General features: G+C 44.8%; 1 long non-coding RNA gene across 1 annotated transcript in view; it reads right to left on the bottom strand.

The window, feature by feature from the left end:
- Positions 1 to 3,090: 3,090 nt before the first annotated feature.
- LOC142448420 (uncharacterized) overlaps positions 3,091 to 27,569 on the bottom strand; it is a 298,254-nt gene continuing 273,775 nt past the window's right edge. Inside the window, exon 5 of the long non-coding RNA XR_012784522.1 lies at positions 3,091 to 3,194. This is a non-coding gene — a long non-coding RNA (uncharacterized LOC142448420). The remainder of the gene's footprint in view (positions 3,195 to 27,569) is intronic.

The raw sequence follows: 27,569 nt of genomic DNA, 5'->3' as shown, positions 1-27,569 counted from the left end.
GTGTGCTTAAGCCCCGAAGGCACTCAAATTTCATGTTTGCTCTTGAAATAAAGGCTTTGTCATTTAACTCTCTAGTTTAAGAAGGGCCTTGGAACCTGCAAAATGAGCCGTTTTCTCCAGAAATGTGGTAATTCTCTTTATGAACGTATGTTTAAGGAGTCAGATTTTCTCCTGCAAACAGATTTATTTTCCACTTCCCAATTCCAATTTCCATACTTTAAGCTCTTATTTCTGTCTTCTGGCGAAGAAGGCGTTTCTCTGCACATTCGGGAATTATTGATCCGAGTGCTGCTGTGGGGCATTGAAGCAAAGGAGAAACCTCCTGGAGAAACTGCGCGTGGGAATTGCAAGGCTGGGTTCTCAGTCTGGGCTGGCGTATTTCACCGTATTGATCACACCGACAGAGCCCTCCACCAGCAGCACGATGGCTGTCTGCCGCTTGCTCTTGGCCTTTTTCTCTAGGGTGTCACATGGAACACATGGAAGAAGGTGCCTTAGTATTTGCTAACATGGTCACGGAGCCCTGGTGGGGTAGTGGGTGACCCCTTGGGGTGCTAATTGCCAGGGCGGCAGTGTGAGACCACCGACTACTCTGAGGGAGAAAGGCCAGGCTTTCTACTCTTGTAGAGAGTTACTGTCTTAGAAACCCACGAGGCAGTTCGACCCAATCCTTTCTGGTCACGCTGAGTCGGCATCGACTCGATGGCAGTGAGTTAGAGTGATTTTATTATAGTCATATTTTATTCTTTACCGATGTTGGCCTGGGTTCTACAGAGCAAAGCTTCTTAAACTGGTTTGTGACCTCATACAGGGTCACATCACTGACTGTGGGAGCTGTGAGACATTTGTCCACAGTACAAGGATGCGAATGCTCAACAACCAAAATGAGTTCAAAATCAAACTCGTAATGAAACGAAGGTGTTTCTCACAATACTTGCCTACATTGTCAATTTCTTGGGCAAAAGGGAGAGTAAGAGGAAAACGTTTAGGAAGCGCTACTCGCGAGAAGTAAAAGCAGGGATGCTTGTGTGTGTGTTAAGTATATTAATTATAATTATATATGTATAATGTTGATTGCTAATGACTCAGATCTGTCTTTCTTTAGGATTTGACCTCTACCTTGTCCAAGACTACTGCCCCTCCCGGGGCCCACTCCCATGCAGTGACTTCTCATAAAGGTGTGTTAGACTGGGGTTGATGAGAGAAACAAATCCAGTGACATTCATATATGTATATGAAAGAGGTTTATATAAAAGAGTAATTGTATATTAAGAAGACATCTAAGTCCACAAGTCTAATATTAGCTCATATGTCCAATACTGGTCTATAAATTCCTTTTCCAACTCACAAAGCACATGCCAAATGCAGGAAAATCACAGGCCTGTGGGTGAAAAGTCTTGTGGGTCCAGTGGTGGTGGAAGTATCTCAGCACTGGCCGGGGTCGCCACATAGCTCCTCCAGCTCTCTGAGTGTCTCCTCCATAGGAAGATAAAGGAGAGAGCGCGGCCCACCTCCAGGGAGAAAGAGAGGAAGTTCCCAGAATTCTCATGCGAAGGTCACGCCCATAAGGAAACATCACCAGGCTGTGACCTGATTGACAGGCTAGCCTCTACCCCATACTTATGTATCAAGTTGACGTGAAATTATGTAACTACCACCAAAGGTGTGGAGGCCTGAATGTGGGACACGGCTGAATAGTCATACCAGCCCCTGGGTTCCCAGAGATCAGCTGAAGCGTCAGATACAAGCACATCACAGCACAGGGCCCTTCCAGAATTCCTGCTAACCTGTACTCCCTTCCGGGTGTTGCTTCCCAAAGCAGTCTCTGAGTGAATGGCTGTCTGCAGCTGTCAGCATTTCAGGGGCTGTGTCTAGGAAGTCTGATCTACCATAAGCTAAAGCTGATGACGTCATTTCTCTGCTAAAGAGTCAACTACTTCATTTGATGCTAAAGGACTTTCAGAAGCTGGTTCCAATGTGTGGCTTTACCTCCTCGTTTTCCTTGGTCACCATCCCTCTGTTCTTCATGCAGAATCATATATCTATATCCCTAAAGTCCTCATAACTGTTTTTTTGCATTATAGACTACTTATGCAAACTAATGTTTGTTTTTCTGCATAAAAACATCCTTAACAAACATCAAGCACATTTCACTGCTATTAAGTGTCCCACTATGTGTTTATTATTCTGTCCTTCCTTAAACCTTGACTCAGGTGTCACCTCCTCAGTGAAGTCTTCTCATTTCACCCCCATGGTGCCATGCATATCTTTATACGGAGGAATTACTGTCTAGGAAGATATGACAAAATAATAATAATTTATAAATTATCAAGGGTTCGTGAGGGAGGGGGTAGCAGGGAGGGAAGGGGAAAAATGAGGAGCTTATGTGGAAAGCAAATGTTTTGAGAATGATGAGGGTAACAAATGTACAAATGCGCTTTATACAATTGATGCATGTATGCATTATGATAAGAGTTGTATGAGCCCCCAAAAATGATTTTTAAAAAATTACTGTCTGATGTTGAAACATATGTTTACATATCGGATCCTCTCACGAGATTGTGAGCTCCAAGATTAGTGACGTCTTCAGTGTGTTTTAGATTCTCAGTAAATGATTGGTGAATGCATGTCTGAATACCAAAATTAACTCAAACTCAACTTGCTGCCACGGAGTCACTGCTGACTTCTCGTGACCCGATAGAACAGGGTAGAACCACCGTGTAGATTCCTGAGACTGTAAATCTTTGTGGCAATAGAAAGCCTCATCTTTCTCCCTCAGAGCAGGTGGTGGCTTTGAACTGCTGACCTTGGCGTTGGCAGGACAACACATCAGCACTACACCACTAGGGCTCCTGAAACCTAGTAGTGATTGTCAACTCATTCATCTGTGCATGATGAGCTAAGACCTGTTAGGACAAATAAACAAAAACCTCAGACATTTGGAAATTTATACTCTATTTGGTTCTTGGTATCTTATACTTGGATACCATTTACCTTTTACAAGTCTCTAGCATATATTCAAATATGTGTTTATGAATGTCATTTATATTTTCTATTAATATATCTTATATTAAGTATATGAACACTTACCTTTAAATCTCTTGACTTCTGGACTACCGTGACTGTGGCGATGGCATAGGGTTTCATTCTGTTACGCACAGGAGTGCTAGGAGTCGGAATCGGCTTCATGGCACCTAACAACGTGTTAACAGCAATGCATTTAGGAAATCCAAACCTCAGACCTTCACAAGGAAATGTCTTTATAGAAATGAGGGAGGGAGAAGAAGGGCTGGGGATCTGAGAGAGAGAGAGAGAGAGAGAGAGAGAGAGAGAGAGAGAGAGAGAGAGAGAGAGAGAGGCAAAGAGTGGTCCAGGGGTCGTGGGGAGGCAGATTAAATTGGATTGGCTAGTGAGGGACTGAGTCTTTTCTTCCCACTCCCAAGAGGCTTATTTTTTATCTTTCTTTTTCACATGGTAAAGTGTCCAATTAAGTTGCAAAGTTAATTCTCATCACTAAGGAAGGGATTCCAATGTATTAATTAAGGATTACTGAGAATGTTAATTGTATTCATGAGAATGGAAACTTTTAAGTTCCTAAGCAATTTGGGGGTTGACTTTTTCATACGTATGTCACTGTGGAAGCTTGCCATTTAGGATCCATAGTTTCCACGGTAGGTTCTAGAGCCGTGGGTAACTAGGTCTTCAAGGCCGAGCTGTGCTGATTGATACATTTAATTTTTATGAGTTATTATAAAAAGTTCCTTTCAGAAATTCTGGTCCTTCACAGGGTGCGACTGGATCTTGCAGGAAACCATGGATTTCTGGGGGAGGGGACTGTCTGAGTGGCCCACTGGTGGAGCACGAAGTACCTTCTAACTCCTCTACTGCCTCTTTTGGTGATAGATTTCGTGCATGCAAAGAATCCCCAGCATTTTTCAAAACAGATGAACCTATCTTTGTAGAAATCAAACCACCATTCTATAAGAACATCTAGGAGACAGAAAACCAAAAAATAATTCTTTAGAAATAAGTTTGTTTGTTCTTACAAGGGGGAAGAGTACTATGTCTGGGCCTGAATGTCCAAAAGATCCATGCTCCTGTCAAAATTCATGCTTTCCCAGATTTTAAGTAGTGAAACATTCATGGGAAATGTTGACATGGATAACTTCTTTGCAGGTAAACGTTGAGAAGAATGTGATATCTAAATTATGAGAATGTAATTCGAAAATAAAATGGGAATTTACATTGATGTAAGGTCCCATCTTTTTCCAAGTTGCGTTGCCTCTTAAGGTTTAGTTTGGACTGTAGTAGATGAGAAAATCTGATTCACAGATCATCCTGAAAAAATGTAATCCCACAGAAAGGAAACGACACGGGAGTTATGTTCCTTTAAACAAAACTAAATTATAGTGCTTCAAATGGCACCAAGAAGTAGCTTTTTGTTTGTTTGTTTTAATTATGGGTTTTCATTAAGAAGATAGAAGCTTAGGTTTCTTATATGGGGACAGAGAAAATATGCCCATAGCAGTTCATTGTCTCTGTGTGGCTTTGATGGGCAGAGGTGATCATTAGCCATGGTGTAATACAGGCATTTGGAGAGTCTGGGATTCTGTCGCTTCAGACTCAGGTTCTACAAGCGTGAGCAGCTGCTTTAAATTGCAGAAGGCAAGAGTGAGTTAGCGACTTTTTATAAGAAATAAATAGGCCCTCAGCACACATCAGTCGCTGCAAAATTTAGAAAATGATAAACATTCTTCTTGGAGCAAAAGAGTGCGATAGGAGACAAAGGCATACTCATATTTTCCAAAAAGCATCGATGTTGTAGAACTGAGACGTGTGCTGGAATTCCTCTATTGACCTATTTTCTTAAAACCTCTTTCTCCCTCTTTTCTTTTTTTCCTTCAAGGAACTCTGGCTGACACGTTCAGCTGCCATTCACAAGTGCCATGGTTTGAGCCCACAAGTCACCCTGTATTGAGCTTATAGCCTTCTCTGTCCTACAGCAGTCAGAATTGTTTCACTGGCCACTGGTTTTGCTGGGATTTTTTTTGTTTTGCTTTTATTTCTGGTTTTGATTTTTCATTCAGGACCATCTCCAGACTTTAATAATCCCAAATCATATAGACTTTGTTTTTTAAATTTGAAAACACACATATACAAAGTGGCACCAACGGTGGGTGCCAAATTCCACGTTAAAACCAGGAAATGTGTCCTAGGTCATGTTCCATTGTATTTATTTAAGGTAATTTTCTTTGATCAATTTATTCTTAGAAATAGGACCAACAGTTTTTAAAAGACAACAAAAGCCAACAGAAACAGATCTCTGGCCGTACAGTAGAGGTGATACATCATACTGCACATCTTCTAGCTTCGTACCCAAGCACACTACAAGTAATATTTTATATTTATCTTTGGATCGGCATTCCACAGAGTTGGTGAAGAAACTCTTAACAAAACTTACTTGAGTGAATTGAGTAGCATTGTAAATTACCAGCTTCCTAGTATTTTAAAATATCATATAATTCAAGTGAATGAGAACATTTCTATTTTTCAATAAACCTAATTTTAAAGAAAATTAAATTCCTCAAGGTGCCTTAAAATTCCATTAAAAACATATGCAAAATAACATGCTTTCTCCTTAAGCATACTCACAAAGTCAAGGCTGGTTCAGGCAGAGTGAAATCATAGCAAATAGTTGCCAAAATAATGCCCGGAAGAGGGAACTGGTAACTTGTGATGTTTAGTTCAGATCTCGAATCTGCAGGAGCCAAGCCTCAGAAGCCCTGAAGCCCCAAACCATGGGAATGTAATTTTGATTTAAATAAGATGTTTTGTGTTGAAAATGCTTTCACAGAATCCTTGGTACAGACCTTTTACTAATTTACTCACTCGTCTTTCATCATCTGGAAAAAGCAATCATTTGATACTAGCTGTATCACAGTCACTCCCACGTGTACAAAGCGATTGCTGCTGCTATCCCAAAGCTGGAGCATTTCAAAGCTCTTCAGAGAGATGTTTTTGGAGACAACATCTGCAGCAATCTGAAAGGTCTCAGATTCTGAAACGAACATACCTGCCAACAAATCCTAATGGAAAGAATATCCAAGAGTTATGTACTCTTCATGTCTGGAAACAGTTTCCATTGTGTGCGATGAGAACGTTGTGCTACAGAATAAATGTCAAGTCTTCAAAGAGCAGGCTTCCTTACAGTTCTACCAACTGGGTCTTAGTCAGTAGATTTTTATCCGTTACACGCTCTGTGCAAGATACTGATGTGCTGGGGAAAAATAGGAACACGACGTCGGGTCTCAAAGATCTCCCGGTTCAGTGGGAGAGGAAGGATCGATAGAAAACAAAAAATAACACCAGATTTAAAATTGAAATGCAACGTTTTATGAAAGTTCAAAATAAACGGTGGACAGTTCTGTCATTGATGTAATAGTAAGTCATGAACAAGTAGGCCCATAAAGTTATTATCTAAAACTCTAAAACATGTGATAAGTGCAACATATGTGCTACTTATTAGCTATATATTTATTCCAGAGATACAAAAATGGTACCAAATTATGGAAAAACATGTAGTTGATGACATTGCTAAATAAAAAAGCTCACATGCTTCTGTCGAGTGATATAAAAAAACATGTTTGATAAGCTTCAGCATCAATTCACCAAAGACCAAAAGGCAGCATGCCTGTTCAAAGGTGGTCAGCTAAAGGTGTTTATCATTAAAATCAAGAAGGGCATAAGTATACCTACGTCGTCAGGCAGGGATTGATTGTTCATGGTGCAGAAACTGCACCCCTCTTTTCACCAAAATAATCAACATAAAGCATTGTCAGCTAGTTGTTATCATGTTGACGAAGTAGCTCAAGTGACAGAAGGAGAACCTGGGATCAGAGTGGTATCAACCACAGAAAGCTGCTCCCACTCTGTGACGGGGAGGAGCCAGACCAGAGGTTGGAAGAGAACACATTGAAAGCAGAGGCCTCCTAATAAAGTGCCCAGTGTGTGCTCCTATCTTGAGGAGGTTACAGCAGAGTGGTCTCCTCAAGCGTTAGAAGCACTGTTCACTGGATTCACCCACCAGGCGGGGAAGTAACCACTGCTGCCAAGATGCAGACGTATTCTGGGAATGATGCCGAGTAGACAGGGATGAAATCAGGAGCCAGCAGAGAGCAAACAGCAGACAAGTCCCTCTTCCTTCCCCAGGCTGTGATCTTCCTGAACACATCCCTCAGCAGAAGAGTTCAAACGGGAGTCAGCTGGCACAAGTGATGTGCAGAGTTCCAACATTGGCAGCACAAAACCGAATATCAAAGGGTGGATTGAAAATTAAAAGGCATATTTAGTACCATCATTATTCTTCCCAATTACCATAGAAATGTAGACAAATAAACCAAAAAATCAAACCACTGCCGCAGAGTTGATGTCGACTCGTAGCCATCCTAGAGGACAGAGTCGAGCTGCTTCCTGTGAGTTTCTGAGACTGTAACTCTTTATGGAAGTAGAAAGTCATGTCTTTCTCCCAAGGAGAGGCTGGTGGTTGTGAACTTCGGACCTTGGATTAGCAGCCCAATACGTAATCACTGCCCCACTAGATCTCCTTTAGACAAATGCTTAAAGAAACTAATCTGTGTAAATACTGGGAAATCGGAGGCAATTCATTTCATTTTCAGAAAACCCAAGGAAGCAAGGAAGTATGAACCTTTTTTTTAAAGAGAGAATTAGGTTATGGGCAAGATATAAGATAAATATATGATGGTTTTTTTCTCTGCCCTAGGTGCACTGGTTAACTTTTGTTAAGAAATAACAAAATCCCAGTGGACTATAATAACCCACCCGATCTACTGTCCATTGCAACCCGAAGCAAGCCTAGCAGATAGAGTGAACTGCTTCACAGGCTTTCTCGAGAATGTAAATCCTCGCAGGAACAGATAGGCTCCTCTTTCTCCCCCAGGGCAGTTGGTGGGTTTGAACTGTTGACACTAGCATGATGTGCATGGGGATTAGGAGACATCCTTCATGAGTCTCTCGTGTTCCTACATGCTTTCCTGGTGTGCTCAGGGGGTTCGGCTGGGTTCTTGAATGCTGCTGCTGTTGTTGGGTGCCATCAAGTCGGCTCTGACCCAGAGGGATCCTGTGCACAACCCAACAAAGCATCACAAGGTCCCGCGCCATCCTGACCATTGTCTCTATGCCTGAGCCCATCGATGCAGCCACTGTGTCAGTCCATGTGTGAGTCTGGGTTGACTCGAGAAACAAATTCACAGGCACTTATATGTATATAAGGAGGAGCTTTATATAAAAGAACAATTGTATATGGAATAAAACATCCCACTCCAGTCCAAATCAAGTCCATAAGTCTGATATTACCCCATATGTCTCATACCAGTCTATAAATTCCTATTCAGTCTCAGGCAACACATGCAATGATGCCGAATGCAGGGAGATCACAGGCCAGTGGGTGGAAAGTCTTGTAGATCCAGTGGCAGTGAAGGCATCTCAGAGCTGGCGTGGCTCCTCCAGCTCCAAGGCTCTGGTTGCCATCAGCATAGCTCCATGTGGCTTGTCAACAGGAATATCTCCCAGGGAGATGAAGCAGAGAGTGTGTGTCCCGCCTCCAGGGAGGAAGACAGGAGTTCCCAGAATCCTCAGAAGGCCAGGCCCACACAGAGGCCTCAATGACTATGCCTGATTGACAGGCTAGACTCCACCCCTTTGCAAGTGGACAGATTATGTAACTACCGCAGTCCATCTTGGAAAGGGCCTTCTTCTTTTTCGCTACCCCCCCACTTTGCCAGACATGATGTTCTTCTCCAGGGAGTGGTCCCTCGTGACAGCATGTCCAAAATATGCGAGACGGAGTCTGGCCAGGCCCGCCTCTAAGGAACATCCTCTGGCCTTATTCTTCCAGCACACATCTGTTTGTCCTTTTAGCAGCCCATGGTCCTTTCAGTATTCTTCTCCAGCACCACATAGCTTAGCTTAGCCTCTTAAAATGTGGTTCACTACCCCATATGGGGGTTTGGAATTGAATGTAGGGGTTGGGAAAATTTTGGCAACAGTAAAAGGTTTCTGAATGCGGAACTACCACAAAGTACTTTAAAATCAAGTGCATCATGAATCCGAGGTGTTTCTGGCAGCGCTTGTCCGGGTTGCACCACGAGACTTCACTGCAGCCTTGGTTCTGAACACACAACACGCTCTCTAGCCAAAAAAGTATCATCAGACTGAGTCACCATCATTAACTTCATCAAAAGCCATAATTGACTTGCATACTTATTTTACATGCCTGTACACCCAGGGGCATGAGTGGGAAAGGTTTCAGAAGCCTGCACGTGTGTCAGAATCAACACAACAGGTGATGAGACATACAGATGGAAATTCAAATTAATGAATTAAATATAAAGATTGCAGGTTAGGACAGAAGTCCTGGTGAAAGATACATGTTGAAGTGAGTAGGGACACACATTGCCACGGCTAGAGTTTAGGCAAGTCTGCTTAAACTGTCCATTTTGCCCCCACTGAATGTGAGAGTCGAAAACATTTGGCAACAATAAAAACTTTCTGAACTCACATGGATGGAAAAGTAATTCAATAGTTTCTCTGCTTATGGTAGTGTTGCTTATTGATCCAATTGTGGGGGTTTTGTTTTCATTGTGTTGAAGTGTAAGGGATAGACAGTCTGTGATCTTCATGAGTAAATGAAATGCTATGGGTAGGCATTGCTTTCAACAAGCAAGGCTGTGACATCTGCACATGGAAGGGTCTTATGGAGTCTTGCACCAATCCTGATACGGGGTTCTTCTCAGAGTCCCGCTGCTGGGGTTATTTGCTCAGCGCACACTCTGAATAGGTCTGGTGGGAGAACACAACACTTCAGCACACCTTTCCTGATTTTGATCCACGCAGTCTTCCCTGGTTCTGCTTAAACAACTGCCTTTTACTCTCTGCACGGGCTCCACAGGAGCAGAGCTGAGTGTTCTGGAACCCATATCGTTTGCAATGTTAGGCATAATTTCTTGTGATGTGTTATTTTCTGTAGTCACAGGTATACACTTGTACTGTGTACTGCAGGTACACTTACCTTTAATAAAATATGTAGGGGCCATATTTATGGGTGGTCCCTAAACATCACAAAATACGGTGTGAAACTGGTTTCCTGGGTTTGAAGGCTTGTGGACCATGTCTGCGGAGTGACCCCAAACAAAAATGGGCATGTGATCTGAACAACAGCTACACACACACACACACACACACACACAGAGTTAGTAACCTCACTAGTTATCTGGGAAATACAGTTGAAAGCTGAGGCACCCGTTTTTATCCATCACATTAGGAAAAATGAGCATAGGAGAATAGCAGCATTAATATTGGAGCTGTGCAGAAACTGGTCTGGATGATGGAAGAGGGTATGGAACCACTCCACGCCTGGAGAAAAATTATCTGGCAACATGGATTCAATTGAACACACTGCTCTTTACACGGCTATCCCGATTCCTGGAGGCTGGCTGGCCTCCAGAAATAGAAGCCTCAGCGGGTGGTGGTGAAGGCAAAAGGGCCAAACGCTAGGAAAAGGCTGAGATATCGATCCAAAGGGAAAGAAATTAGGGCCCATTTTTATGCTTGGAAAAGGCTACAGACCTTAAGGCGATGGGGTTGCCTGTCTAGATGGAGACCGGCTGGATTATCCATAACAAACTCTTTAGCAATTAAGGAAAATGCAGAAAATGTGCCGTGTAGCATGATTTTTAGGAGCTAAAAACACTGTGCTCACTAATGTTAATGTGAACAACCTTCTGTAGGGGCGTAACGAACAGCGTAGGGAGGCACCTTGATTTCTACCAGAGGACGCATTTTAGGGGACCGGGGCTGATTCTTTTTACTTCATTTGTATCTGTATTGGAGATCAGCCTAACAGCAAATCAAAAAATTGCTAAAAATCTTGTCTAAGTGTCCATTAAAAGGTGACACGTTTTCGATGGCTGACAAGTGTATACATAGAACGAACAAATATTTTGCTTATTGGACTCAGGTAGGAGTGAGAGCTTGGCAGCCGTCCACCAGCTGCCATCAGCATCGCTTATGACTCTTGAAAATGCTCTTTTTTTTTTTTTTCCTGGTAGGGGCAGCTGAAGAAGGTAGCAAATGCACCAATCTAAGGAGGCTCGCTTACATACCAAAGCTAGAATCAGGGCTACTGCAAACTACAGGGATTCAACTCCCCCTGGGTGTTCTGAGTCTCAAAAGAGTACTGATCAAAGGAGCCTTGGGGCCTCTCTTTTGACTTTAATGGCACTTCGATGGAAATCACACAAATAATATTTTTATAGTGGCAGGCTTTATTATTCCAGAGTGCAATTATCGATGGCATATAATATTGAAATTACTGGGACATATTAAAAAGAAGCTTTAATGACTGAAATTCTTGTTTAAAGTAGCCCTTTGAATTTGGGGGAACTGCTTTACCACGCGGCAGAGCTTCTTGCGGGACTGTGCCTGTGAGGGCTGTGCACGGTGGATTTGAGAAGTGGTCTAAAAGGCATTCCACAGGTTTCCTTTCTCAGACTCTGTGTTGTGCGGGGTGCTGTTGAGTTGATGCCAACTCATGGCGACCCCGTGGACAGCAGAAGGAGACACTGTGCGCTCCTGCGCCGTCTTCACAATCGTTGATGTGTTTGCGTCTCACAGACATGCCACTGAATTTCATGAAAGAGCTCATCAGTACCTTGTCTTTTTCCTTTTTAATTATTAGTTTGATCCATCTCCCATGTGTCTACCCATGATTGGTGGTTAAAGATAGTGAGATAGTTAATGTTTATTGTGCCAACATGGCCAATGAACACATGTGGGATGAATTGAAGGGCGGAGAGATAAATGGCTCGATGAGCCTCGCCTTTCTTGTCTCTCGCTCTTTGATCATCGGACCAGTGTATGGCTGCCTTGCTTGTTCTGTGCCTCAATTTGCAAGCTACACTACCTGTGGGACACCTAACCCGTGGACTGTGTTGCTGTAATTCAAGGTTCCTTCAAGACCTGCTTCGCCACACCATTGGAATTTGCATCTCTTGAGCTGGGGACTGTCAGACCCTGTCATCTGGCTGACTGTTGGTGACCTGCCTTGCTGTTTGCTGCCTGTGCCCAGATAGCCTGAATTTCTCTACAGAGGACTACCCTGCGGCCCTCAAAACTTGAAGGACTGCCAGTGTCTCACAACTGTCTCATGGGGGTGAGTTGCACTGAGCCATTTGTACTGCTTTATAATTTAATTAACTGTTTATTTCTTATGTTATATATCTATCTGTATAAATTATATATAAAATTATTAGCATTCGGTTTTGTTTCTCTAGAGAACCCTGTCTAACATAGATGGTGTAGGTGGAAAGCCGCTTTCCTAAGTCCAGAGTGCGACTACAAAATGTAATCATATCTCTGATGCTCGGTCAAAATTCCTTTAAGTAAATAAATGAATATTTAAAAACGTATGTTAGCAATGCCCATTGATAATACTTCCAAACCCAAATCCGCATCTGTCAAGTCGATTCTGACTGTGTCGGCTGGGTTGTCTACAGAGACAAAACCAGTGACACATATGCATAAGAAAGAACTGTATGTCGAGCAGCAACCTGATAGCAAGAAGACATCCCAGCTCGTGCCACGCTAGTCCAGGGCTAGCCAGACGCCTCTTCCGACTCTCATAGCTGCAGGTCAGTGGAAGAAAGTTGAAGCAGGAAGCAGGGAGGTCACTGGTCAATGGATGCAGTCTATTGGATCCAAGGTCCAAGAGAATATGACAGGGCATCAACAGCTCCCTGGGTCATCAGCCCACACGGGGGCACCCTGGGAGGACACCCAGAATGCAAGCAAGGAGGAAGGTGAAGGGCTGGAGGAGGAGAAGTTCCCAGTGTCTCCCTTATAAAATGCCAACCCCCCCCCCCAGAAGCATCATCTGACTGTGCCCCAATGGATTGGCAGGCTGGACTCTGCTCCTGCACTTTCATCCAGGTACATGATGGCAACAAAGCTAACTGCCCTCAGCACTCTCAAAACATTGGCTCTTCACTTAAGCCCTTGGCATCAGCTCCTCGTTTTCCCCCTTCCCTCCCCTGAATGTACAAATGTGCTTTATACAACTGGTGTATGTATGGAGTGTGATAAGAGTTGTATGAGCCCCAGTAAGATGATTTAAAAAAATCCAGCTAGGCCGGAGGATGTACACTGGTACAGATAGGAACTGGAAACACAGGGAATCCAGGATGGATGATCCCTTCAGGGCCAGTGGTGAGAGTAGCGATATCGGGAGGGTGGGTATAAAGGGGAAACCTATCACAAGATCACAAGGGTCTGCATATAACCTCCTCCCTGGGGAATGGACAACAGAAAAGTGGGTGAAGGGAGATGTCGGACAGTGTAACACATGACAAAGTAATAGTAATTTATAAATTATCAAGGTTTCTTGAGGGAGGGAGTGTGGAGAGAGGGAAAAATGACCTGATACCAAGGGTTCAAGTAGAAAGCAAATGTTTTGAGAATGATAAAGGCAACAAATGTACAAATGTGCTTGACACAATGGATGGATGTATGGATTGTGATAAGAGTTGTACGAGCCCTCAATAAAATGATTTGTAAAAAAGCTAACTGCCACAGTGACCCTGCAGAACAGGGTGGAATTGCTGTACTGGGTCTCTGGAGGGAAGCAGCCCCGTCATCCTTTCTCCTGCAGAGTAGCTGGTAGGTTCAAATCTCTAAACTTTCTGTTGCCAGCCCAACGTCACGCCCACTGAACCGCTGGGGCTCCTGGGTAATGCTCCAGTAGCACCACATTCACAGTGGGGAATATGGCTGAGGATGGGGGTGCAGATTGAGTTAGCCACTCACACAGAATAAGGAGGCCATGACGTAGTTTAAAATAGAAAAAGTCACAAGTTCAAGTTACGTGGTTTAAAATCAGAATGGTTGCGTGTTGAAGTAGTATTCTTTCACCCTGCTTATTCAATCTGTACACTGAGCCAGTAGACTGAGAGCTTGGACTATGTGAAGAAGACTGCACGAAGGCTTATCAGTCATCTGTGATAAGCATAATACACAAGTTCCTTGCCGACGTGAAGAGGACTTAGGCACTTACTGATGACAACGAAAAGACAACAAACTATAGCTTTCCACACGGGCCCCAGGTCAATGTAAAGAAAGGAAACATGCTCACAACAGGTCCAATAGACCACACCATGGCAAGCTCTTTACAGTGTTAAAGGGACAAACATGGCCCTGAGAGGAGTCGTGTGCACCTCACCCAAGACACAGTATTTTCAATAGTCTCCTGTGCACGTGCAGCTGGATGATGACTAAGGAAGACCAGAGCAGACTTGACACCTTCCAGGATGGTGCTTTGGGAGAGTGCTGAACATCCCCTGACTGCCAGAATAACTATACTTGTGTTGAGAAGAAGCGAGGGTAGAATGCTCCTTACAAGTGAGGATGGCAAGATAATGAAGAAATAGCGCCCACATCCATGTTGTTGCTGTTAGATGCCAATGAGTTGGCTCAGCCCCATAGTGACTACGCACCACAGAATGAACCACCGTGCAGTGCTGTATCACTGTCATGACCACCGTGCAGTGCTGTATCACTGTCATGACCACCGTGCAGTGCTGCATCACTGTCATGACCACCGTGCAGTGCTGCATCACTGTCATGACCACCGTGCAGTGCTGTATCACTGTCATGACCACCGTGCAGTGCTGTATCACTGTCATGACCACCGTGCAGTGCTGTATCACTGTCATGACCACCGTGCAGTGCTGTATCACTGTCATGACCACCGTGCAGTGCTGCATCACTGTCATGACCACCGTGCAGTGCTGTATCACTGTCATGACCACCGTGCAGTGCTGCATCACTGTCATGACCACCGTGCAGTGCTGTATCACTGTCTTGATGGTCTCTGTACCCGAGCCCACAGCTGCAGCCATTGTGCTAATCCATCTCCTTGAGGACCTTCCTCTTGTCTGGTCTCAGGAAGGTCTTGGACTGGTCTCTCCTGAAAACATGTCCAAAGGAGGTTTCGCCCTCCTTGCCTCTAAGGAGCACCCAGGCTGTACTTCTTCCAAGACAGATCGGTTTGTCTTTCAGCAGCCATGGTACTTTCAATATTCTTCTGCAGCACCACCATTCAAATGCATCCACTCTTCCATGAGCTTCCTTATTCAATGTCCACCTTTCCCTGCATATGAGGCCATGAAAACTACCCTGGCTTGGTTGACATCTTAGTTCTCAAAGCAATTTTCTCGCTTTTCAATACACTAAAGAGGCGTTGTGCAGCATGCTTACCTAATGGAACATGTCTTTCGGTCTCTTGACGGCTCTTTCCATGAGCATTCATTGTGGATCCAAGTGAGATAAAATCCTTGACAAGGTCAACCTTTTATCCAGTTTTCATGATGTCGCCTATTGTTCCAATTGTGAGGACTTTTGGTCTTCTTGACATTCGTTGCAATCCATACTGAAGGCTACTATCCTTGATCTTCATCAGCAAGTGCTTCAGGTCCTCCTCATTTCTAGCAAGGTCATTGATAAGCCTTTCCCGATCCTGATACAACCTTCTTCATGTAATGCAGCCTCTCCGATGATTTCCTCAGCACACAGACTGAACAAGGGTGGTGGGAGGAGTCAACCCTGACACGCAGCTTGCCTGATTTTAGCCATGTAATTGCCCCTTGTTCTATTCACACAACTGCCTCTTGATGTACGTGCAACTTCTGTATGAGCACAATGCAGTGTTCTGGAAATCCCCTTCCTCTCAAACTCATCCACAGTTTATTATGGCCCACACAGTCAAGTGCCTTGGCATAGTCAATAAAACCCAGTAAACATCTTTCTAGTATTCTCTGCTTTCATTCAAGATTCATCTGACAGCCGCAATGATATCCCTTGTACCACATCCTAACTGGCCAGGAACTCTGGCAGTTCCGTGTTGAAGCACTGCTGCAACAGTCTTTGGATGGTCAGAAAACATTCACTTGCACATGATATCAATGATATTGTTTTAAAATTTGAACATTCTGTTGAGTCGCCTTCCTTTGGATTGGGGACAAATACGGATCTCTTCCAGCTAGTTGGTTAAGTAGCTGTCTTCCCTATTTCCTAGCATAAACAAGGGGGTGCTTCCAGTGCTTCATCAGCTTGTTGAAATATTCAATTATTATCCTATCAACTCTTGGGGCTATGTTTTTGGTTAATGCATTCAGTGCAGCTTGAATTTCTTCCTTCAGCATCATTGGTTCTTGTTCTTATGCAACCTCCTGAAATGTGGAATGTTGAGGAGTTCTTTTTGGTACAGGGACTCTACTCTTTCAATGTTCTCTTGATACTTCCTGCATCGTTCAATATTCTGCTCAGAGAATCTTTCAAGTTTGCAACTCAAGGCTTACATTTTTTTCTTGAGCTCTTTCAGTTTCAGGTATGCTGAGTGTGTTCTTCCCTTTCGGTTTCTAGTTCTAGGTCTTTACACATTTCATGATCATATTTGACTTTGTCTTCTTGAGCTGCCCATTGCAATTTTCGGTTCACCTCTTTGTCTTCATCATTTCTTCCATTTGCTTTAGCTACTTAAGAGCGAAGTTCAGAGTTTCTTCTGACATCCCCTTTGATCTTTTCTTTTATTCCTGTCTTTTTAATAACTGTTTGCTTCCTTGGTGAATGATGATCTCGATGTCATTCCAGAGCTCATTAAGTCTTCTGTCATGCATGTTCAATGCATTAAATCTGTTCCTGAGATGTTCTTGAAATTCAAGCTGGGCTTTTGTTTGGATCTCTTGCTTTGAGGGTCATAGTGAATGGTGGGCCAGGACGACTATGCATTTACTATTTTATACTCTGTTTGTTTCTTTAAGACATGTTACCCTGGCAGGCATGATTCTCCCTTTGTGAATGAGTATTCTTGAAAGTTTTGCCTTATCCCAATCTCTCATTAGTCATGTAAATATTGTACAGTCATTTAAGCTTTCAATCCATACAAGCCAACAATTCAGGTGTTATGGTATGGAAAGCTGTCCTAAACTTATATAATTTCCTCTTCTCAATGGTTTAAATTCTCAACCATTGGCTAAATTAATAATACTACCAATAGAATTATGTTATGACCCCATGGGGATGATTTATAATGTTATCTATTTTAAAATGACAAGGTGGTCTCTAAAGTGGACCTGAGACATATATAAACCATAGATGTATGAATGCATTTGGGCCTCATAATTAATTGTAGCCCTAACCGAAGAGCCCTAACCCTAAGTTCTTATGACTTTGCCCTACTCAATACTCACCTTCATGAGGAGATCACTGTAGATATGGTGCCATAGCAAAGTGTGATGAAGAAACCAGGTAGTCTACCACTATCAGAAAGAATAGTGTGTGGGGTCAGAAAGGCTTGTCTTAAAACATGCAGCCATCTAAGTGAGGTGTCAACCAAGTCCACAGAGGAGAAGTGTAACAGCCTTGTGCACCTCAAGGAGTGTAAATAATAAAATCCAAATCTAGATGAGGGAAAGGTATCACAGCTTAAATTCTGAACACCTGTTTGCAGAAGGCTGTGGATGACAGTGGAAGCCTGAAACCCATTTGCAGGGTCCCCACGTGGATTAAGCCTCCAGGGAATCCCTGTGACAATAGTCCAGGGATTTGAATAGCCTTTCTCTCAGACAGAGAGCACTGTAAACTGGGTATGGAAGGTGTAACTAGATTAAAATATAACACTCTGTCATTTTATCTCCCTTTTGACCCATTTTAAAGTTATTTCCGTTTTTAGTATTTTCTGCTCTCTTTTCAATTGAGGTTTTCTGTTTTGTGCTGTCATTTTTGCTTGTTTGTCTGCCTCTTGTTTCCATTCTGTATGATTTTCTGTGCATGAAATCCGGGACAGGCACATCTCGAGAGACTGTAACTGTGTTAACAGTGACCTAGGGGCATGCAGGAGAGGTTGGGGAAATAGAGAGCTAACAACAATGAGCACGAGAAAGAAGGAAGTGCTCTGAAATCGATTGTGGTGATGACTGCACAACTCTTCTTCATGTGATTGGATGATCCAATTTTATGACATGTGAATGACATGCTAATAAAACGATTTTTTAAAAGAGAGAACGGTGAGACTTCATCTCATGGATTTCAGACACGTTATCAGACAGGGCCATGCCTGGAAAGGGACATCATGCTTGGTAAGGTGGAAGGGTACCGAGAAAGAAGACCCTACAGGAGGCGGATTGGCACAGTGGCTACCAAATGGGTTCAAACATAGCAATCATGAGAACAGCACAGAACCGGGTGGTGTTTCATTCTGTTTTCCCAGGGGTTCCTATGGGTCAGAACTGAAATGCCAGCACCTAACCACTACAACATGTATTTCAAAGCAAGGGGTATATTGTGAATGATCGCCAACTCCATTTTTTTCCAATTTGATGCCATCATCATTTGGGCAAGTGAATCACACATCACATGACAACTACAGGTCAAGTGACCACTACAGGAAGCATGCAAAAATGCCCGATAATTTGTGAGAACTATTTGTATCATTGTCAAGGTGGCCACAGCACTAGAACAAATGCCTTACCTACTTTGAGAAGATTTAAATGCCAATGGAAGTGTTCTTATGTGGTATCCTGAAATGTGTTATCAGAGGGAAATACATTTGGCTCAAGAATGCAGGGACCTTATTTTTAGAACATCAGGAAGCTATCAATCCCTTCAGACACTCAAAAATAAGAGCTAGTATTGATGCCCAGTGGACTTACAGATATAATGGGAAGTTTGTAGGTGGGACCCGAACTTTTAAGAGGTAAATATTATTAAACATACTTCGGGCAAGTAAAATGAAAATCCAGCTAAACTTGCTGTTAAAATGGCTTCTCTTCTTTCTCACTAGATGCTTAAAAACTATATTAATTTTAAAGAAAAGTAACAGCTAATTTGCCTGCAAGATGAATTCAGGCTATATTTTCCTGTCACTGTAGCAGAACATTTCTTTTAGAAGCATTGGAGGAAAGTTTGAGTCACAACATCTAGTAGTTGCCAAATGATCCCAAGAGGAGATTTAGGGAATCAAAGTTTCATTGCAACTTCCAGAAAACAATTTGGATAAAATAGGTTCTTACTTGATCCAAACTAAGTGAGCAGGCCTTGAAAATATTTCCCCATTTTTGTTGACTATATCTATGGCTTTTTCCCCTTTAACTTTTGTGTTTCTGGCTATTAAAACAAAGCCATACAATAGGCTTGATAGTAAAAATGGCCTATATGGCGGCTGAGGTCTTAAAGGGTTGAAGGTAAACAAGCAGCCATCTAGCTGAGAAACAACCAAGCCCACATGGAAGAAGCACACCAGCCTGTGTGATCATGAGGTATTCATGAAATCAAGTATCAGGCATCAAAGACCCAGAGCAAAAAATCATAATGTGAAAGAGGCGGGGAGTGCGGAGTGGAGGCCCAAAGCCATTGGACATCCCCTTACAGAAGGGTTGTGGGGAGAAGATGGGCCAATCAGGGTGCAGTGTAGCACTGATGAAACACACAGCTTTCCTCTGGTTCTTTGAATGCTTCCTCCTCCCCACTATCGTGACCCTAATTCTACCTTACAAATCTGGCTAGACCAGAGCATGTACATGGGTACAGATCAGAGCTGGAAATACAGGAAATATAGGACAGATAAACTCCTCTGGACCAATATTGAGAGTAGTCATAACAGGAGGGTAAGGGGAAGGTGGGAGGTGGGGGGAAAGAGGGAACCGATCACAATGACCTACCTTTAACGCCCTTCCAGGGGGATGGACAACAGACAAGGGGGTGGGCGGAGACATCAGACAGTGCAAGACACAAATAAATAATAATTTGTAAATTATCAAGGGTTCATGAAGGATAGAGGGGGAAGAAGGGGGAAAATGAGGAGCTGATACCAAGTGCTCAAGTGAAAGAAAATGCTTTGAAAATGATGGTGGTGACATATGTATAAATGTGCTTGAGGCAATGTATGGATGTATGGACTGTGATAAGAGTTGTATGAGCCCCCAATAATGATTTTGTTAAATGGCCTATATTAGGTTGGTTCCAAACTCCCCAGTATTGAAAACCTTTGAGAGAAAAACTGAAGAGTAGGCTCTGCATGGCCCCATCAGGGTCACTTCCAACTCATGGAATGTCAGAATAGAAAAGTGATTCATTGGGTTTTCAAACTCATTGCCACCAAGTCATTTCTGACTCATAGTCACCCTTTAAGGACAGGGTAGACTTGCCCTGGTGGGTTCCCAATAATAACGTTATGGACGCAGAAAGCCTTGTCTTTTCCCCATAGAATAGGTAGTGGGTTTGAACTCCCAACCCCGTGCTTAGCAGCTCAGTGAGTAACCCACTATGCCACCAGGGCTCAAAGGTTGAGCCATGGTCACCGACGGGGGGATTCCCTAACAAAAATTAAAATTTCAGGTCTCATAAGTAAAAATTTTTTTCTTTCTTTCTGAAATACAATTGCTTTGATTGATTTCAGTTGTGGTATTTCATTGAGTCAAGGAACCCTGGTGGCTTCACAATGAGCAAGTGCCTGCTAATCGAAAGGTGGGCGGTTTGAACACACCAGGAGGCTCTGCAGTCTAAAGGCCTGGGGGGTCTGCTCCTGTCAGTATCACAGCCTAGAAATCCCGTGGGGTCAGTGCTACTTTGTCACATCAGGTCGCTGAGAGTTGAGATGGATTCCACAGCACCCACCCACAAAAACAAAGACAAAAATCCCGAACTCACTGCCATCGAGTTGATACCAACACATAGAGACCGGTCCGTATAGGACAGGGTAGACTGTCCCTGTGAGTTTCTGCGACTGCAACTGAGTGGACAGTCCCAAAGCAGCTGGCAGTGTTGCCACCAGGGCCCCATAATGTATCCTTGTTGTCAGCTGCCACGCCCTCGCAGCCAACCCAGGACCAGGCAGAACATCTGTTAACCTTTAGGGGAGCGGAAATCTCGTGGTGCTTTCGAACGGCTGACCTGTGGCTAACAGCCGGAGATAGTTAAAGTTTATTGTGCCAACTTAGATGATAAACACATGTGGGATTAATTGAAGGACGGAGAGATAAATGGCTCAGTGAGCCTCACCTTTCTAGTTCTTGGGTCTCTTGCTTTGTGATGGTCGGACAAGGGTGCAGCTGCCTTAGCCAGTTCCCTGCTTCTGCTTGCAAGGCTCACTTCCTGTCAGACATCCCTGAGGGGAAGCCACATGGACCTGCCCTGATGCAGCCCTGGGTGCTGGAACAGCCGTGTGGAGACCCCTGCCAGCGCCGAGATGCTTACACGCTCACTGACTCTGCTTTCCTCCTCCAGTTGGCATCATTGCGTCTGTTTTGTGAGATGGAGGATTGGTGGATTTTGTGGACTTGGTGGATTGGTGTTGGACATATGGGCTAATGCTGGACTTATGGGCTTGGGCAGCACTGGGTTGGGATGCTTTCTTAATGTACGCTTACCCTTTATGTAACACTCTCTCTTCTACGTCTGAGTTTCTGTGGATTTGTTTCTCTAAAGCACCCAGACTGACACACAGCCCAGCGGGCGACCACTACTGCCCCCACCCTCATGAAAGCAAAGGAAGCCATGCTTGTGGAGAAAGGAGGAGCTTAACATGATTGCTGTCTCACTGTTCACTACTTCCAGGAAGGCAGGCTTTTCTGGAGCAAATCAGAGAGGGTTGCGACTCCCTGCTTCACGGTGTGTTCGATGCTCCTTGCCTCCTCATAGTGTACTTGTGCTACAATTCACGTCTACTCCCTGGTTAGCTAACTCCGAATTGTCCTTCCCATCCAGGAAGTCTGGGTCAGTGGGATGGCCTTTCCTCCGTTTTCCCATAGTGCCCTTCTCAACCTTTCATTCTAGCATTTTCCAGGACCATCCCTTATGTGAGAGCACAGCTGGATTCATGCGGAACCCTGAAGAATTTTGTGTGAAATGAAGAGACCCGGATAAATACCTCCCACCCCCCCGCACAGAGTCGTTTCAGCCAAACTACCCAGGAACAGTAAAGGGGGTGGGGAACGACAACAGGACCCAAGGCTAGTCTTTGGGGAAACACCCACATTCAAGGACTTGGAGGAGGAAGAAAGGCATGATGGGGTAAAACAAGCAAAGGTTAGAACCACGAAGATCTGTCATGGAAGCCAGGGATATACGGCCAATGGGGTTATTTATGACCATTTCACTTACGCGTAGGGTATTAGATACATTTGTTCTGATTTAAAAAGGACTTGGAAAGCCATTCTGGTGACTTTATAGCCTTCGTTTACAGGCAGGTTCAGGAGTGAACATTCCCCGAGAAATACTCCTTCGCTAAGGGGAGAGATTCCAGGCCAGCCTACATCTGCTTTCCTTTAACCTCGCTGCACAGGAAAAACCGTCCCGCTGGCCTTGCCCGCTTTCACAACTTGGAGCGGTCTGATGTGGGACGGAAAAGCTGTGGCACACATTGAGATGACTCTGCCGCGGTCCATTCGTGCCGAGGAGTGGCTTCCAACTCCTAGTGTCCCCATGGGCCACAGAACAGAACGCTGCCCAGTCCGGCACTGTCCTCACCGTCGACGCTGTCTTGGAGCTGATGGTTGAAGCCGTGATGTCAGTTTCACCCCGTGCAGCCTCCTCCTCTTTGCCCCCCTTCTCCCCAGCAGGACGTCCTTCTCCAGGGACTGGTCTTCTCTGATAACCTGTCCAGCGTTTATGAGACACAATTTCGCCACCTCACTTTTAAGGGGCATTCTGGTTTTACTTCTCTCATCGCTGGATCTGGTCCTTTTGGCAGTCCCTGGTCCATTCCAAATTATTCTTCACCAACTCCATCATTAAAGACATCCATCCTCCTTCAGTCTTTCATATTCATTCACTTCCCAGGGTTCACACTCAGAGGAGGCCAATGAAAATATAGCTCAGTCAGGTGTACCTTCGTTTTTAAAGGGGGATCTTAGAATCTTTGAGATTGGCAAGAGGTCCTTTGAGCCGGTTTGCCTCATGCAGTAGAGCATCTGATTTCCCAACTGCTTCTCCCTTGGGTGTTGACTGTGGACCCAAGGCAAATGGAATCTTTGATCATGAACTTCAATCTTTTCTCTGCTTTGATGTTGCCTGTTATCGAGGATTCCACGGTTGCGTTCTTTATGTTGAGGCGTAGTGCACAGTCTTTGATCGCCAGTACGTGCTTTGAGTCGTCTTTCATTTCAGCCAGCAAGGTTTATTGGGACCCTAATCAGGATGGTAGGTACTGGTAGCCAGACACCGGCCTGCTCTCCTGGTCTTAGAGTAGACCAAAGAGAGGGTCATTTAGATGAACAGTCTGGCAGACTGGTTTCCTTCTTTCCCATGGGGTTTTCAGTGGCTGATTATTTTAGAGCTAGATCACCAGGCCTTTCTTCCAAGGCACCTCTGACTAGAGTGGAACCTCCTACCTTTCACTTAGTTACCGAGTGTGCCAATCGTTCGTACCAACTTGGGGTTCCAAGATATTAAATGTACCTCGAATAAGGATTTGTTCAGTAGATTCACTTTAGAAACAGATCCTGAGATGTGCATCTTTTCTGGATTTAGTGGGAGAGTGTTGCAAGGCGTGTGGGAGACACAGGAGCAGGCTGAGCAGGAAGCTGGGCAGACATGTGGGTTCAGCCTCACTCAGCCAGCCCTCTGGGCGAGCTCTGGAGCGTGAACCTCACTCTGGCATCACCCTGCGTAAAGCCAGCATGCCGGCCGTTTACACCAAACCATAACTGAACTCACTGCCCTCGGGTCGTTTTCAACTCATAGCCGCTCTACAGAACTACCCCTGTGAGTTGACAAGACTGCCAGTCTTTACAGGAGGAGAAAGCCTCATCTTTCTCCCTCAGAGAGTCTGGTGGCTTTGAACTGCTAACCTTTTAGTTAGCAGCCCAACAGATAGGACTCCAAGGCAGCAAGTTTGCCCTTTCACACAGTGTGGCTAAAGGGCACCTCTGTGGGGAGGGCATAACCTTCACTGAGGTGAGGCAGATCCTTCCCAGCCTGGAGGAGGTTTCAGCTGCCACATGGAGGGGCTCTATGTCACTTTGGGCTGGTCAGCAGGATCTGGAAGCTGCACGTCTTCTTGTCCTAGCTGGCTGGGAGAATAAGCTGCACATGTAGAACCCTATTCCGTTGATGAAGTCTGAGAGTCATTTGGAATCTCGGGTGGCACAAATGGTTAAACAATGAGCTCCTAACACAGACAGTCTGTTTAAATTCAGCTACAGCTACCTCAGGAGGAAGACTTGGCTACTGCTTCTACAAGGTCACAGCTATGGAACCCTTTGGAACCTTGTTCTGCCCTGAAACACAGGCTCAACATGAGCTCTAGTCGACTTAGCGACAACTATTCTCTCACTTGTTCTGCTTGCTTGCTTGCTTTCATTTCTCATCCCTCTCACAATCCCTCTCCTTTCTCCCTCTCCCCTGCCCCCCTCTCCTCCTCCTCCTCTTCCTCCTCCTCCTCCTTCTTTTCTTTAGCATTCATTCAGGGCAGATGCCCTGGAATGGTCTGTGACATTTTGTCAGCCTAAATCTACCCCTCTCTCAACGGGAAACAGCATAGCCAAGCATTCAGTCCCCTGGATGGAAATGGCTCTGTCCAGTGAAAACTGCCAAATGGTTTCTCTAACCCTGCTCTTTCCTTCCCCTCAACTCCTGCCACTAGTCAGGCCCAAGATGAATAGCTGAGGACGTGGATTAAAAAAGAGATGGGGAGATGTTGATGAAGGGATGGATGGAAGAAAGAGGTCTGGCCTTCCATGACTCAGAAATGGGGAAATGTGCCAGTTTTCAGGTTAGTGTCAACACTGCATCACAGTCACAGGATGGATGAGTCAGACTTGGGTCCAGCCTCCTGCAGAAGCACCTGTCTGCTCCGCCTCCGCCTGTGGCCTGTGGAACCCTCCATCCCCAAATGTGCTCCTTTGTACAACCCTTTGAACGATACACGTACTGGCCTAATCCGATGGGCTTTGGCTTCGGGTCTTCTCAGCTTTAGTTTCCATTGGAGTCTTTGGGTGTGTCTGCAGGGGAATTGCAATGAGCAACCTGGAGGACAGCTCTCAGTTGTGGCCAGCCTGCAGCCAGGCTCTTTAAGAAGAACCTTAGCACCGGGAGGACGTGTGGTGGCAGTGGAGCGGGCGGGGGGCAGGGGGGAGCACCCAAATTATGAGCACTTACACAACCTCTTTTTGAGAGCGCTTACATGGATGTCTTTTTACTAACAACTTCCTGCGGAGGCCAGATAGTTTTATTTCTCTGTGCTCCTTAGAAATAAATGATAAATATGCAAATTTATAGGAAAGAATGGAAAGGCACCGAGACTTTTATACCTGAAACCTTAAAAATATCCAAGAGACAAGGACTGTAACTGGGCGATAGGAGCCAAAGAAGACACCACGCATAACAAGTCCTTAGCCGACAGACCAGGCAGTTACATTGTTTTCTGTTCAAATCCCTCTTCTACCCTTAACCATTGAAAGAGCCACTCAAGGCTTTCCACGCCTCAGTTTCTTTAGCTCTACAGCGGGGATGACAGTTCTTTCGGGACTTTTAACAGTGCATTCTGTTTCCACTTCACTACTGAGAATGCACACTTCCACCCTAGATGTACTGAATCAGAATTGACAGTCTCACACAGGGGCTCTCAACCTTCCTAATGCTGAGACCTCACATTGTGGTGAGCCCAATCATAAAATTATTTTCGTTGCTACTTCATAACTGTCATTTTGTTACTGTCATGAATCAAGCAAACGCCGTGAAAGGGTCATTTGACCCTTCAAGGGGTCACAGCCCACACGTTGAGAGCGATTGGTCTAGCAGGATCCTCCGGGTGGCTTTCCTAGGTCTGCAGATGATTCTTATCACGTAAAAACCCTCACAAGACTCCACTCACATCAAGGTGATTCTGACTCATTGCATCCTTTCAGGTTTCTAAGGCTGAAAGCCTTATGGGAGCAGACAGTCTCATTTTTCTCCCAAGGAGCAGCCAGTAGGTTTGAGCCACCAGCCGAGGGCCTTCTATCTGTTCAAATGGAAATCATGATTCAGTATAGTGGGGCACAGATGCAAATTCTCAGCAAAGGCTCAGACTGGGCTGGATTGGTTCGAATCCCCTATTTGCTTCCTCAATGGGGCAGTGGAGTAGTGGAAAGGTGAGGTTTACAGTGCAGGCTCTGGAGTCAGAATGCCGGGCTTTCCCTGTTGGCTTCACTCGCACCAGCTCTAGGACGGTAGGGACATTAGCCCTTCTGTGCCTCAGTGTCCTCTCCTGAAAAACGAACATCAAAGATGGATGTGAAGATTGAGCCAACAAGGATCACCACCGGAGTGCTTGGAGGAGCACTTGGCACGTGTTTTGTTATTAGGTGCCGTGGAGTTGGTTCTGACCCATGGCCACCCTGCGTGCAATAGAAGGAAACACTGCCCAGGCCTGCCCCCTCCTCACGAGTGTGCCCGTGCGTGAGCCCATCGTGGCAGCCACGGTGGCCATCCATCTTGTTGAGGACCTTCCTCTTTTTCCCTGTCCCTGTACTTTACCAAGCACGATGTCCGTCTCCAAGGACTGGTCTCTCCTAACAATATGCTCCAAGTATGTCAGATGAAATCTTGCCACTCTTGCCTCGAAGAGGCACTCTGGTCGTCTGCGCCACAGGTCAAACGCATTGATTCTTCTTGGGTCTTCCTTATTCAATGTCCAACTGTCACATGCGAATGAGGTCATGGAAAATATTACGGCTTGGGTCAGGTGCACCTTAGTCCTTAAAGTAGCATCCTTGCTTTTCAATACTCTAAAGAGGTCTTGTGCAGCTGGTTTACCCAACCCATTGTGTCTTTTGATCTCTTGACTGCTGCTTCCACGAGCATTGATTATGGATCCCAGCAACCCAGACTCTGGGAAACATCCACCTTATCTCTATTTATCATGATGCTGCCTCCAGGTCCACGTGTGAGGATTTGGGTGTTCTTTGCATTGGGTCAATCCATACTGAGAGCTTCAATCCTTGATCTTCATCAGCAAATGCTTCGAGTCCTCCTCACTTTCATCAAAACTAGGCACGTTTCTAATCAGAGCACTCTGAAAACAAAAACTGGTTCCTGGCGCATCACTGTAACAGACCACTTGGGCAGCTCAGCATGACTAGAAAACGCAGCAGCAGCTCTTAAGAACAGCCGGAATGCACAAGAGCAGTAGAGTGCCCTTGCTGGCCACAGGTCCTTTGCTTGACCATCTCAGAGGGTGTACAGGTCGAGGTGGCTGGGGGCTTCCGTGAAGGCGGGCATCAGAAGCACGGTTATCTGACACGAGGTAAGAGTTACACACCAGGCTAGTGCTTCACTTCTAGAGTGAGGCTGTCTGAGACACAAGTTGAAAGTCCCTGGCAACAGCAAAGCCATCTCCGGTTTTTCATTTCCAGCTAAAGATGCTCATTTAATCGCTGCTGTACCTGCTCCTCATGCCTGGGAAGAGAGCCGTAACAATGCAATTTTCTGGTGACATTAACATTATTCCTTGTCTTCCAGTT

The sequence above is a fragment of the Tenrec ecaudatus genome, chromosome 5 (assembly GCF_050624435.1).
Source record: "Tenrec ecaudatus isolate mTenEca1 chromosome 5, mTenEca1.hap1, whole genome shotgun sequence".
Lineage (NCBI taxonomy): Eukaryota > Metazoa > Chordata > Mammalia > Afrosoricida > Tenrecidae > Tenrec > Tenrec ecaudatus.
This window is presented reverse-complemented; position numbering and strand designations above follow the sequence as displayed.